Source organism: Nicotiana tomentosiformis, chromosome 9, assembly GCF_000390325.3.
Source record: "Nicotiana tomentosiformis chromosome 9, ASM39032v3, whole genome shotgun sequence".
Lineage (NCBI taxonomy): Eukaryota > Viridiplantae > Streptophyta > Magnoliopsida > Solanales > Solanaceae > Nicotiana > Nicotiana tomentosiformis.
Window position 1 is genome coordinate 109,326,819 of NC_090820.1, and position 16,092 is coordinate 109,342,910.

Below are 16,092 nucleotides of genomic sequence, written 5' to 3' on the forward strand. Positions count from 1 at the left end.
TCTTATTTTTTTAAAAAAATAATACCCCACTTTCCTTTACTTTTATTTTTTAATTTCTTACTTTTTAAAATTTTATTATATTTAAATTCCCACTTTTATACCTTTTTTTTTTATTTCCCACTTATTTTTCTTTTCTTTTTTTTATTTTCCACTTATTTTACTTTCTTTTTTTAAAATTTTCAACTACCCTTACTTTTATTTTTTAATTCAAAATTTCTTTTATTTTTCATTTTTTTAAAATTTCCACATTCTTTTACTTTTATTTTTAAAATTTTTCACTTTCTTTTACTTTTTTATTTAACAATTTCCACCTACTTTTACTTTTACTTTTTAATTTTATATTTCTACTTTTCCTATTTTTAATTCCCACCCGAAATTTGTTTTGTTTTTAAAAATAATTAATTTTTATTTATTTTTGGTTTTTAATTCATTTTATTAAAAATAAAGATTAAAAAAAAATTACTAATAGTAATAATTGACCTTTTAAATTATTATTAATTTTTACCCTATATATATATAAGTGTAACAAAGCTAAAATATATATATTAAATTTTTGAAAATATTTACATAGTAGAATGTGATAAAAATTCAAATATAGTCAAAAATTAGGTGCTCACAGGTGCCCCTCTTTGCTTGGAAACATGAAGAATTTTCACGCAAAGACTAGGTGAGCCATGTGACTAATTTGTGACCAAACCATTATTCAAAAGGAAAAGAAATAAAAGATAGGATGCAACCGAATCCTGGTTTTGGACAGCCTACATATCCTGGGTTATAGGGGAATCAGTCGCGTGTAGTTCAAGAAGAATGGTGGAATGATGAGTTGAGGAGTCGAGTGAGGTTCCATCGAGACTCCGGTCCGCGGTCCTGCCATTATATCAAAATAAAAAAAAACCAAACAAGCCTATCAGTTATGAGTTACGAGATTCCTATTTATGAGTCTTCAGAAACTTGATCTTGAGTCTTGACTGGTTCTTTATGCAGACTCTGATCTAAACCTTGATGCTCGCCAGCTGTAGGTTCTAGTTCATTGTTCTATAGCTTCTTCTAATCAAAACGGAACTCCAATGCTTATGGCTTCCACATCTTTTCAATTGCTTTTGCATTTTGGATTCACTTATTTTTTCTTTTATTTTATTCTGAATTGAGACTTCTTCTTTTGGTCATCTCGAACCCTGTGCCTCGAAGTAAAACCTACTAAGACACCAAAACAAACAAACGAACGAAATTTTTCTCCCCCAGTTTGCACTAGGAAAATTTGGTGAGTTATTGTAACAAAATTCTAAACTACTTCTTTATTGAAAGCAATAAAAGGTCGGGAGTGGTATACCCTGAAAAGGTCATATTTTTTTTTTTGGATGGTGTTCCTTTATTATCAAAAGGATGTCTCAACTAAAGATTGGTGTACCTTATGTTGGAAAAATGTGGTCAAGGAATAGGATACCCTATATTGGCAAAGATATCGGGGAGTGGTGTACCCTGCATTTAAGATCAAATCAACTAGGGAGTGGAGACCCTATGTTGGAAAAACAGACTAGGGAGTAGAGACCCAATGTCTAAAAACATCAACTAGGGAGTGGAGACCCTATGTTGGAAAAACGACTAGGGACTGGAGACCCTATGTCTAAAAATATCAACTAGGGAGTGGAGATCCTATGTTGGAAAAGAGACTAGGGAGTGAAGACCCTATGTCTAAAATAAAATCAACTAGGGAGTGGAGACCCTATGTTGGAAACATCAACTAGGGAGTAGAGACCCTATGTCTGAAATAAATCAACTAGGGAGTGGAGACCCTATGTTGGAAAGAGACTAAGGAATGGAGACCCTATGTTGAAAAAGGCGACTAGGGAGTAGAGACCCTATGTCTAAAATAAAATTAACTACGGAGTGGAGACCCAATGTTGGAAAAGTGACTATGGAGTGTAGACCCTATGTCTAAAAAAAATAAAAATCAACTAGGGTGTGGAAACCCTATATTGGAAATGAGACTAGGGAGTAGAGACCCTATGTCTAAAATAAATCAACTAAGGAGTGGATACCCTATGTTGGAAAAGAGACAAGGGAGTGGAGACCCTATGTCTAAAATAAAATCTACTATGGAGTGGAGACTCTATGTCCAAAATAACTTCAACTTAGGAGTGAAGACCATATGTTAGAAAAAAGACTAGGGAGTGGAGACCCTATGTCCAAAATAACTTCAACTGGGGAATGGAGACCCTATGTTAGAAAAAAGACTATAATGGAGACCCGATGTTGGAAAAAAGACTAGGGAGTGGAGACCCTATGTCCAAAATAACTTCAACTAGGGAATGGAGACCCTATGTTCAAAATAACTTCAACTAGGGAACGAAGACCCTATGTTGGAAACGCGACTAGGGAGTGGAGACCATATATCCAGAATAACTTCAACTAGGGAGTAGAGACCCAATGTTGGTAAAGCGACTAGGGAGTGGAGACCCTATTTCTAAAAACATCAACTAGGGAGTGGAGACCCTATGTTGGAAAAGAGACTAGGGAGTGGAGACCATATGTCTAAAATAAAATCAACTAGGGAGTGGAGACCCTATGTTGTAAAAGGCGACAAGGGAGTGGAGACCCTATGTCTAAAATAACATCAACTAGGGAGTGGAGACCCTATGTTGGAATGGAGACTAGGGAGTGGATACCCTATATCTAAATTAACATCAACTAGGGAGTGGAAACCCTATGTTGGAAAATAAACTAGGGAGTGGAGACCCTATGTCTAAATTAACATCAACTAGGGAGTAGAGAGCCTATGTTGAAAAGCGACTAGGGAGTGGGGACCCTATGTCTAAAAATCATCAACTAGGGAGTGGAGACCCTATGTTAGAAAAGTGACTAGGGAGTGGAGACCTTATGTCTAAAAATCATCAACTAGGGAGTGTAGACCCTATGTTGGAAAGCGACTAGGGATTAGAGACCCTATGTCTAAAACATCAACTAGGGAGTGAAGACCCTATGTTGGAAAAGCGACTAGGGAGTGGAGACCCTATGTCTAAAAATATCAACTAGGGAGTGGAGACCCTATGTTGGAAAAGGCGACTAGGGAGTGGAGACCCTATGTCTAAAATAACATCAACTAGGGAGTGGAGACCCTATGTTGTAATGGAGACTAGGGAGTGGATACCCTATATCTAAAATAACATTAACTAGGGAGTGGAGACCCTATGTTGGAAAAGAGACTAGGGAGTGGAGACCTTATGTCTAAAATAAAATCAACTAGGGAGTGGAATCCATATGTTGGAAAAGGTGTCTAGGGAGTGGAGACCCTATGTCTAAAATAACATCAACTAGGGAGTGGAGACCCTATGTTGGAAAAACGACTAGGGAGTGAAGACCCTATGTCTAAAATTCAGCAACTAGGGAGTGGAGACCCTATATTGTAAAAGAGACTAGGGAGTGGAGACCCTATGTCTAAAACTATCAACTAGGGAGTGGAGACCCTATATTGGAAAAGAGATTAGGGAGTGGAGACCTTATGTCTAAAAACATCAACTAGGGAGTGGAGACCCTATAGGGAGTGGAGACCCTATGTATAAAATAATCATCAACTAGGGAGTGAAGACCATATGTTGGAAAAGCGACTAGGGAGTGAAGACCCTATGTGTAAAATAATCAACTAGGGAGTGGAGACCCTATGTTGGAAAAGCGACTAGGGAGTGGAGACCCTATGTCTAAAACATCAACTAGGGAGTGGAGACCCTATGTTAGAAAAGCGACTAGGGAGTGGAGACCCTATGTCTAAAAACATCAACTAGGGAGTGGAGACCCTATATTGTAAAAGCGTAGCTATGGATTGGAGACCCTATACTACCGTGATTTTGAACCCCCTTTTTTCATCATCATTTTTATTTTATTTCAGAGAATGAGTAAATGCGGGAAAGAAGTTTTGGAGGAGACTTCCCTTTTGGAAAGGTTGCTGCAAAACTATTTCTAGCCTTTGCGCAATTTCTATTTGGTTGTACTTGCTTCTTTCAAGGTTGCTTTTTTATTGCACCCGTTTCCTGTTTTTTCAAACAAAAAATAATATGTTAGTTTGAAACGGTGGTTGATTTTGTGGCCTTGATTGTTTCAGTAACTTGGTCTTGGCCCTTTCAGCTACAACTAGTTGTTTCCTGAATATCGATTGCACTTCTGACCCTGGAGAAACTTTGGCCTTTCCAGACTTTGCCATGACGGTTAGTCATGTGGGACTTAACCTTTCAACTTTATTTTGCCTTTGTAGACATTCGACTTTGATTTTCCTTTCTTTTCATGAGTTTTGATTTTGAAACATCGGTCATCACGACCAGTCGGAGTCGACTCGATGCACCTACCGAGGCTGAGTGACTTCTTGAATATTGGCTCATATCAGACAAAAACCCTGTAAATCAATCTTGCCATCCTTTCTTTGTCTTAGTTTCGGAACAGAGTTAGACCGAAAAGGGATTCAAAGAAAAATAAGCAATGGAATGGACAAATGAATTTAAACAAGAGGTATCCCTTTCGGGGAAAGAGAAAAAAAACGGACTTATCTGGAGTGCATGCGGACTTCAATGAAATGACATGCCTCTTGGACTGGATGTCTGATCTGCGTAAACCGTCCAACTCTCAAAAATTCATCATAACTTATACCTCAAAATTGAGAAACCTTGCCAGGACTCTGTCGATGCCGATGGCTGTGAGGATCCCCTTTTCGATCAGTGGCGCCCTTTGCGGGTTTTCACCAGCTGACATCTCTCATTTCTCTTCTTACTATCGCCTTATAGTGCTCTTTGCGAGTTTTCACTAACAAGACTCTCTCATTTTAATTTTTCTATTTACCATCGCCTTATGGTGCCCGTGAAGGTTTTCATCATTAAGACTCTCTCATTTTATTTCTCTCATTTGGTTGTATTGGATCCAAGTGGTTGCATCCTTCAATTCTTGAATATTCTCGTTGTTTGATCGGAAGGACTTTGAAAAGGACTTGGGTGAAAAAGGATTTGGATTAAATTACAACTTTGGAACCTTTTAGACAAAACCATCGCTAACCCAATATAACATCTGCCCCAGATTCACTTTTGGGGAATTGTGGATTTTTATTTTAGTGTGATTGAACCCCAGAGAGAGGATGTCTACGTATCCTTTCGGAATCAAGTCGAACGTAGTTCAAGGAACATGAACTTGTTTGGATTTTTATTTTGTTTTCTTTTTCTTCTTTTTTCTCTTTTTTTTTTCTTTTTTTTTTCATCTTTGTTTTGTTTTTCTTCTCTTTTTTCTTTCTTGTTTCTTTTTTTTAATAACATCTTCAGGTTCCAAAGATGGTAATCAAAGAAAGGTAACCGACTCAAAATGGTTAGCAAAAGGGTTAATGATGTTTGGATAGCGAGAATGAAAGCCTTTGTCATCCCAATCAGAGAACATTAATGCCACATAGAGGGTCAAACATAGTACCTTTTGACTACATCCGCGTTGACAGTTGTTTCAGGGACATTTTCTTTGTTGCTTCCCAGGTACAACACTCTATTTTGCAGTACTCTCATTACAATGTATGGACCTTTCTAATTTGGATCCAATTTTCCTTTAGCTTCTTCATGAGGTGGGAGGATGCGTCTCACAATGAGTTGTTCAATTTCAAATTTTATGGGCCGCACTTTCTTGTTATAGACATGGGCTATTCTTTGTTGGTACAACTGCCTGTGAAAAATTGTGGCCAATCGTTTTTTATCAATTAGTGTCAATTGTTCCAATCGGTTCGTGACCCAATCTTTATCCTCAATCTCAGCTTCGACAATGACCCGGAGAGAGGGAATTTCAACTTTTGCAGGTTTCAATCGGGCTTGGCATAGGCTTATTCTCATACTGTTCTGATTTTTTATTTTATTTCCTTAACCTCATTTTCATTGCATTCTGCTTCTTAATTCATTATTTCGAAGTCTGACAGAGTTTTAGGATCTAGTCATGAAGTCCGCAAGCATGTCATATTATTAAAATCTGAATGAATCAAAGCTGAAAAAAGAATAAGAAAAGTGACAAGATTAAAAAAAATAGACATTCCTAGACAATGAAATATTAATTTTATTTAATTTTTTTATTCTTTTTTTTGTTTTATTTTTTTATTTTTTGAATTTTGAAGATAGAAGGGTTTACATCGAAAAGTAAGACAATAAAGTAAAATATCCGAATCACACCCTAAGATAATCCGGACGTAGAAAGGATAGCAAGACTGGCTACCGAGACTCCCGTCTGATGGGGAACTTTCAGGCTTGGCGACCGTTTTTTAGCTTTTCTTCTGTCTCGGCAATGGATGCAATGGCCTTCCGTGCCGGATCAAATTCTTCATCTTCACAAATCATTTTGACTAATGGCATATTGGTGTGAGTAGGCATAGGATTGTTCATCATATTTGGGTCCTTTTCTTCCACTGCTCTTTTGTGAGTCCAACAATCTTCAGTATCATGTCCCACTACTCCGGAGTGGTATTTACATCTAGCATCAACTCGGTGCAAGGGGGACTCGGGGTTTGGCTTGTTCGGTGCTAATGGCTGCAGTAGACCTAGCTTGACTAGCTTTTGGAATAAGCTCGAGAATGATTCACCAACAGGGGTGAACTGATTCAATCTCGGGAGACTCTTTTTTATTTTTTTATTTTTTTTTCTTTTTTTTTTCATATCTTGATTTCTTTTTCTCTCTCTTTTTTTTTCTGTTATTTTTTTGTCACTCTTTTCTTTCTTTTTCACTCAATTTGTTTTTTGATTTATTTTTTCACTCAATTTGTTTATGACTATGATCGAGTCCGATGGAGATTACTTACGTATCATGATGCCGCATGAATCAGATCTCGCGTAGTTCGAGAAGATAAAAAATAAAATATATAAACTAACTCCTTTTTTACTCATATACAAATAATCCGACAAAATCTCCTAGCAACGAAAATATTTTCAATTGTTTTTTTTCGATTACAATTTTTTTTAATTTTATTTTTATTTTTGGGAATTGGTGAAAGAAAGACTTCTAAATAAGAAAGAAAATATTTTTTTAGATTTTGATTTTTGTTTTTTGAATTTTGGGAGAAAGACTTAATAAAAAAGGTAGAAAATATTTTTTTGGATTTTGATTTGTTTTTTTTTCAAATGAAAGACTTCTACAAAGAAAATATTTTTGGATTTAAAGTTTTTTTTTATTTGTTTTGATTTTTCTAAGAAAAGACTCCTAAAGAATGAATTAAAGGAAATTGTTTTTTGGCTTTTCAAAAATTGGGGCCGGATCCGATGAGGTTTGCCTACGTATCTCACATCTGGTGAGAATCAAACCTGCGTAGTTCGGTCGTTTTTGACGGAACAAGGGAAGAAGCATGACTTTTGAAAACATTGGCTTATTTTCTTTCTCTTTGTTTTTCAAACTTTCGACAAAGTTTCGGAATTTTTCAAATACCTACATTTCACTCTTGTTTTTTTTTTTTTTTGATTTTTTTTTTTGATTTTCTTTCCCTATTCTAGAAACGGGTCAGCATGCAAGCTGAAACAAACATATGCACAAGTAGCACGTAAAAATATATCAAAATGGTCTTTTATATTAGGTACACTTGTCCTAGACGGACCCAACCCTTGTGTTGAATCCCCAAAGTCAAATGCACGTGATGCAAACAAACGTTCCTACTAGGGATCCGACGTGAGGCTATATTATTCTAGGTTTAAATCTTGGGTGTGTTGTTCTAGACTAGTCTTACCCTAGCGGACAACTCGAGCCGAGGGGGGCGTACCGGGAATACAGAAGTTTCACCGGCTTTGCAACTTGTCCTATCCTCGTTCTAAAATTAGGGTATGATTCTAACAAAAAAAGAAGCCGCGCGAAGCGCACGCTTCCTAGAAGATTTAGAAGACTCATAGAGAAGAAGGGTGTCGCAACAATTTTATATACAGTTCACGGCAATATCAAAGCGGTAAAAAGCGGCAATTAGCACATTAGGCTCAAACACGTAAAAATCGGATAATAAATAAAATTCAAGTATAATAGCTATTCTAAGCTCGAATTCTGAACTCTGAACCAGAGATTCTGGGTTCTTGTCCCAGTAGAGTCGCCAGAGCTGTCACACCTCCTTTTTCCCGGGAGATATGGGAGTTTTTCTAATTTAAGTGACATTATTCGAAATGAGATTATTTATTTATTCAGAGTCGCCACTTGGAATAAGTTATGGTGTCCCAAGTCACCGATTTATTTTAAAATCCCAAAAAAGAAATTGACTCTATTTATGGTCCGCGAACACATATTATCGGGTAAGGAATTATGTTAACCCGGGAGAAGGTTGAGGCACTCCCGAGTTCCGTGATTTTAGCACGGTCGCTTAATAATTAATACTTGGCCTAATTATCTGATTTTTTTTTACTTTCTAATTATCTGATTTATTACCTGTTTTTAAATCTATTGTGCATTTTAACTTTGACCGCTTTTAATTATTTATTTAAATCAATTTTTAGTATTTATGGAGTTATTTCTTAAACAAGTTACGATGTCGTATACTTGTCGTTTGGTACACATTGCAAATCGCGCCACGTGAAACACACGCGCAATTTACAACATGTTTATTATTATTATTTGAAGTTATGGTCAAGTCGCGTGAAACGCGCACTCGAATTGGGATTTAAGTATCGTGACCATGCCACGGGAATCGTACCCATAACTACGATAATTTATTAATCGTGCCTAAAATAAGCTACGAAGTTTATGAATTATTTGTCTTAAACTAATTTGAGATTTGTAAAGCTATAAGAGTATGTCATTGTAGAAAAGTATAAAAATAGATTAAATTAATTATTCAAGAACTACAAAAAGGGGTCATTGTATGAGATTAATGGGCCTAGCAGATTTCAAGTTTTGGCCCAAAAATAAAATAACTTTCTTCATTAGCTTATAGTAACCTCACAACTCCACTTCCTTCAACAACCCATGTGTCTAGGCCCAAACATTGGATCTTCACCAGTGACATAATTCTAGTTAAAATTATTCAACAACTTAACTCTATACTTTAGACAATTGGCAGCTTAATTTAAAACAAAGATGGAACTACTAAAGCTCATTTATTAACACATGAAGGACTAAATAAACAAATAGAGACATAACATTGCTTGAGCTTCCATTTTAATAAGATTTTTTTTTTATGAACAATCACAACTCACTTATCAATTAGCAAATTTCATTAAATCATTCATGGATGAACCCTTTTTTAAGAGAACATGCTAATGAACTAAAATAAATATACAAAGAGGAAGCTCAAAAATTGGCATGTTTAATAGAGAATAATTTCATTCATTCAAGATATAAATGAATACCAAAGAACACCAAAAGAAAAGGAAGCAACTCATATCATTAATCAAAACAAAATAAGAAGTGGACCTCAAAATTTGAATCTGAAACTTTACGGTTTTACAGCTTTGAATCTTAAACTCATTCAGACCGCACGCAAGACCTCAAACGGAGCATTGAAACTCGCTGACGACCTCAACTAAAAACCTCACTGTTTCGAATGGGTTTGGATGGTAGTTAATGGTATTGAAAGAGTTGTTCTATGGAGGTTTAAAGGTTATTTTTGGGTGGTGAAGCTGCTGATTGTTTTCGAAAGAAAGACGAAGAAAGAATGACACGAGTAGAAATTTCCTTATCCTAGAAAAAGAAAATAAATTTCTCTCAATTCCTTCCTCCCTATTTTTTCCTCTCTCTCCCTTTTTTTCCTCACATTTCTCTTCTATTTATAGAAAAAAAATTTCGGAATTTTCAGATTTTTTATTTTTTATTTTTTATTTATATTTTTATTTTTAATTAAAAAGAATTTTCACTTCCCATTTTTCTTATTTTTTTAAAAAATAATTCCCCACTTTCCTTTACTTTTATTTTTTAATTTCTTACTCTTTTTTTTTTACTTTTATTATATTTAAATTCCCACTTTTATACTTTCTTTTTTTATTTTTCACTTATTTTACTTTTCTTTTTTTTATTTTTCACTTACTTTACTTTTTAAAAAAATGATTTAAGCTACCCTTACTTTTATTTTTTAATTAAAACTTTTTTTTACTTTTCATTTTCAGCTACCCTTACTTTTATTTATACTTTTACTTCATTTTTATTTTTTTAATTTTTCACTTTCTTTTACTTTTTTATTAAACAATTTCCACCTGTTTTTACTTTTACTTTTTAATTTTATATTTTTACTTTTCCTATTTTTTAATTCCCATCTGAAATTTATTTTAAAAAAATAATTAATTTTTATTTATTTTCGGTTTTTAATTCATTTTATTAAAAATAAAGATAAAAATAATACTAATAGTAATAATTGACCTTTTAAATTATTATTAATTTTATATATATATATATATATATATATATATATATATATATATATATATAAGTGTAATAAAGCTAAAAAATATATATTAAATTTCTGAAAATATTTAAATAGTAAAAGGTGATAAAAATTCAAATATAGTCAAAAATTAGGTGCTCACAATATGGTTACAGCTTCACAAAGACCGTGTCACCTACACTAAAGCTCCTAGGAGTTCTATGTTTGTCAGCTTGAGCCTTCATCCGGGATTGAGCCAGCAGGAGGTGATGCTTGAGTAATCTGATAGTAGTCTCTCTGGCTTGGAGACTCCTCTCAACTTGGTCGACCATTGAACTATGGGGAATATAGGGCAGGTGGAGAGGTGGTTTTTGGCCATATAAGACTTCAAAAGGAGTCATCTTGATAGCATAGTGATAGGTAGTGTTGTACCACCATTCAGCCAAGGGATGTTAGTGCACCCAATCCTTGGGTCTATCATTGCACATGCATCTCAAGTAGCTCTCCAAACACTTGTTAGCCACCTCTGTTTGCCCATCTGATTGGGGACGATAGGCTGTAGAGTGGTGCAAGTGAACCCCTTGAGCCTCAAAGAGAGCCTGCCAGAATTTACTCAGGAAAATTGTGTCTCTGTCACTCACTATGGTTTAAGGCAACCCATGTAACTTATACACATTGTCTAGGAAAGCCTGGGCAACTGTTGAGGCAGTGTAAGGATGAGCCAAACTGATAAAGTGAGCATATTTGCTGAGTCTATCAACAACCACCAATACTACTAACTTGTTATGAGACTTAGGTAGCCCCTCAATAAAGTCTAAGCTTTCCATACTTTTTCTGGAATGGGAAGGGGTTTTAACAAGCCTAGGGACTTCACATTCTCACCCTTACATGTTTGACAAGTGTCACAGCTCTTGATGTGTTCATAAACTCCTGCCTTCATCTTCTTCCAGTAATAGACTTGACTAACTCTGTGCAAGGTGACAACCATCCCTGAATGACCTCCGACAACACTATCATAAAATAAATGCAAAATATCATCTCTGAGGAGCTTGTCATGTCCAACCACTATTTTGCCTTATCTGTATATGATGCCATCGTTTAGCCAATAGATAGGACTGGCTAATGCATTCTGACTAAGCTGAGTTGCCAGCTGCTGTAAATGTTGATCTCCTAAGTAAGATGATAGCACTCTTGCAAGGAAGTCTGAGGACAGAGTAGAGATAGTTAATAGTTGAATGTTGTTCATAGGGAACCTTGACAGAGCATCTGCTGCTACATTCTCCTTTCCTTTCTTGCACATGATGTTGTAGTCATACCCCATAAGTTTAGCAACCCATTTCTGTTGACTGGGAGTAGATACTCTCTGTTCTAAAAGGTACTTGAGGCTCTAGTGGTCTGTCTTAATAAGAAAGTACCTACCAATGAGGTATGGTCTCCATTTATCCACTACAGTCGCAATAGCCATCATCTTCTTTTCATATACTGAGAGGTGCTGGTGTTTATCATGCAAAGCCTTGCTCAAATAAGCTAGAGGTTGATCCCATTGCATCAATACAGCCCTTATTCCATGCACATATGCATCAGTTTCAATAATGAATTTCTGGGAAAAATTTGGGAGTGCCAACACTGGTGTTGTACTCATAGCCATCTTGAGAGCTTCAAATGCTTTAGTTGTTGCCTCAGACCACTCAAACTTGTCTTTATTTAGGAGATCAGTCAGTGGTCTAGCTATCACACCATACCCCTTTACAAACTTCCTATAATATACCCTGTTAAACCCAGAAATCCCCTGAGTTCCTTCACAGTTTTGGGCACATGCCATTCCACAATTACCTTCGCCTTCCCTGGGTCAGCTTCTACCCCTTGTTGAGTGATAATATGGCCCAAGTACTCTACTTATGTCTGACCAAATGTACACTTGCTAATCTTGACAAACAGATTGTTATCCTCTAAGATTTTGAAAGCTTGTTCTAAGTGAACTAAGTGTGATGACCAAGAAGAGCTGTATATTAAAATGTCATCAAAGAACATAAGTATGAACTTTCTAAGGGAGGGTTGGAATATATGGTTCATCAAAATTTGAAAAGTGGAGGGTACATTGGTTAAGCCAAATGACATAACCACAAACTCATAGTGTCCATTATGAGATCTAAAAGTTATCTTTTCAATGTCTTGATCAGCCATCCTAATCTGGTGATAACCAGACCTTAAGTCTAGTATTGAGAAAAACTTTGCCCCTCCCAATTCATCTAACAGTTCCTCTATCACAAGAATTGAAAATTTGTCCTTAACAGTGCAGCTATTTAATTGCCTATAATCTATACAAAGTCTCCAAGTGCCATCTTTCTTTTTGACCATGACAATAGGTGAGGAATAGGGACTTACACTAGGCCTGATAACACTAGAATCCAGCATCTCTTTGATCATTCCTTTTATCTCATCATTTTGGTTAGCAGCATATCTGTAAGTTCTGACATTGATAGATGAGGTTCCTTCTTTGAGTATAATCCTGTGATCATGACTTCTGTGAGGAAGTAAAGCTCTAGGTGCTTCAAAGAGACCAGTGTGTTTGCTCAGTAACTTCTGCAAGTCATCAGAACTCTGCACTTATTCTGAATTCAGAGTAGCAAGTTCACCCTTGATTGGTTGAACATAGGCTATGATCATTATGCTTAACTCCCCAGATTTGTGTAGTAACCTTTGCATCTTGTGATTGTCTAACAACTTAGGAGCACCTGGCTGGCTACCTCTGAGTGACACCTTTTTCCCCCAATCTGGAACTCCATCTTCAACTGCATGAAGTTCCATTTTATATCCCCTAGAGTGACTAACCACTGTATTCCCAAAACAACATATGCCCCTCCTAGAGGCATGACTAACATGTCAGATCTGAATTTCACTCCTTGCATCTTCCATGTAATTCCCTTGCTCATGTACCTACTGTGAATCTTGCTGCCATTGGCAGCTGCCATAGAAAATGGAGGAATAGTCTCCAGGTTGCACCCCAATCTCTTAGCTACATCCAGGTCCATGAAGTTATGGGTGGACCATGTGTCTATCAAAGCATGTACCATCTTTCCTTTTACACCACCTTTTACCCACATTGTTCTATAATCCACTATTCCATCGAGTGCATGAACAGACCTCTGAGGACTTAGAGCTGATTCCTCTTTATTCTCCTCCTCACTAAAATTTTCAGCAATATCCCAGTCTTCCTCCTCCTCTCCTATTTCTAGCAGGTACATTTGCTTCCTTCCCCTGCAATTATGACCAGGAACAAACTTCTCATCGTACCAAAAACACAACCCTAGGGCTCTCCTTTCATCCATTTCAGTTGTGGATAGCTTCCTAGATCCCCTCACTACAGACTTTCCATTTGAACCAAGGAATTTATTCCCTTCTACACTTCTGCTACTCCCAGCTCCCTGAATCTGTAGGTTCCCTCTGGGGTTTGAATTCCCAGAAGAAGTTGGAGTTGGTAATAAGGGTCTAAAATTTCTCTGATTCCTTTGCAAGTTCAGTGAATGTTCAGCTAACTTGGCTAAGATATAGACCTTTGTTAAAGTTCGTGGAGATAACATCCTCACTTGCACCTCTATTTCTGGTTTTAGCTCCTTTAAAAAACAACTGATAGAGTATGCCTCAGATAACTCGACCGGGTTTAACAGCCCATCAAAAGAATCCAAGAAATCCTGCACATTCCCCGTTTGTTTCAAGCTAATTAGCTCCGCCATAGGATCCTCGTGTAAGGTATGGCCAAATCTATGGTATAACCCCCTAAGGTAGTCATTCCAATTGGGTAATCCCCTTCCCACTCGGCCCTTCATCATTGCTCGATGCCATTGCAATGCCCTACCTTCTAGGTTAATAGTTACTATTCTAACCTTCTTCTCATCACTTGTTCCCTCATATTCAAAGAATTGTTCACATCGATAAATTCACCCCTCTAAGTCATTCCCATTGAACTTAGAAAATTCTACTCAAGAGTATTTGTAATTAGGGTTACCTCTGTCAAGATACTCCCCATCGTTCTTGTGAGCTGCAGCTGGAGGTACTGCCACTGGTGGTGCCGGAGCTTGGTGACTCGCCGCCATCGCCGCTATTAGTTGTCTAATTTCCCCAATCACATCATCATATTTTTCCCCAACGCCTTAACTTGTTCTCTGATTTCTTCAATTTCTCGACGCATCTCGCCGTTTCTCGTCGCTTCCGGCATGTTTTCCGGCCAAGTTTGCTGAGGCTCTGATACCAAATGGAATGTGCCTAATTGATTGAGTAGGAATTCTGTAAATCTAAGGAGCCAAAACGCAAGAAAAGCTCCTGATCAATTTACAAAGAATGAACTTTAGATTGTGAAAGAGAAAGAGAGTAGTAGTATTTCTTCTTCAATGTCTTTACAATCGGAAGTATTCTTCTTTAAGTAGTTGTAATCCCTCTCTAACACTGAACTATTGTAACTACTTCTAGCATATTCTAACAACCTCTAACTACCAACTAATGATAATTGCTAAGATACCCCCTAACTTCTATTAATTCTCTTTTTGTCCTATCTACATTATTATCACATAACAATTCTGGGGCGAGGCGCACCAAAAATGCCCCGAGGCGATGATGTGGGGCGAAAGTCTCAAGCGTCGTACACCTAGCAATTCAGGGTGTATGTCCGGGCGTTTGGGGCATACGCCCATCGTTTAAGGTGCGTTTTTGTAGTGAGGCGTAAGCCCTAGAGACTTTTACAAATTAAATAAAATTTGTTGAATAAGTCCTTCATATAATACCCAAATTCTCAAAAGTCAGCTTGTTATTACTCAAAAGTTTTAAAAATGAACTGAAATGTATTAGATTTAAAAATCAAGACCTTTTTTATTGATTAAAGCCCTAATTTATGGCCTTTCCCAATTCTTTTTCTCTTTCGCTAGTCTACTAATATCTCCTAAAACAACGAATATTCAATTTTTTTAACAAATACAAAGAAAACTACATTCTCCTTCATAGCAGTAGGTTCAAAGTTCAAATTGCAGGTTAGTCATCATTTTTGTTCCTCCATGTAGAAAACTTATTTTTTTCGACTCAAGTTACTAATAAATTATATTGACTAGTTTTTTGTGGGGATGAAGCACATCTATATATATATATATATATATATATATATATATTTCACATATTTATAGTTTTCTTTAATTTTTATGCAATTTTACTGTTTATAAATATTTACTGTAACTATATTATTTTATATAATATTAAAAATTAAATACACATGGGGCTTACGCCCTGTGCTTCGGGGCTTACGCCTTGCTGAGGTATATGTAAAACGTCTCGCCTTACGCCTACGCCTTTAAAAACACTGGTTCTAATCTTCCTCTCTCCACCTAATTGACAAAAAACTCACAACGATCTCTTGGAAAACTATCTACGATTTTACTCCTCTACTATGAAACGTGCTTTAACCATTTCACCATAAATGTAGAAAGACTCAACAAGTGAAATACATAGGTCATGATATTCCTCTTCTATACCATGATATTAAATTAACTAGTCATATTCATATTCGACTAAAGATATGTTGACGTACCTCCAAATTTAATTAAACAGAGTTCCTAGTTTTCTATTTGATATGCCAACTTTCTCCATCACACGTTTCTAGGAGCAAAGTCGTACAAGTGTAATTTGTATTAGGATTAAAAATATATAATCTTAAATAATGCAGCAGAAAGAAACGATCTCTCTACCAATAAAGCTAGCATACTTCATACTGGTGTTATGATATATATGAA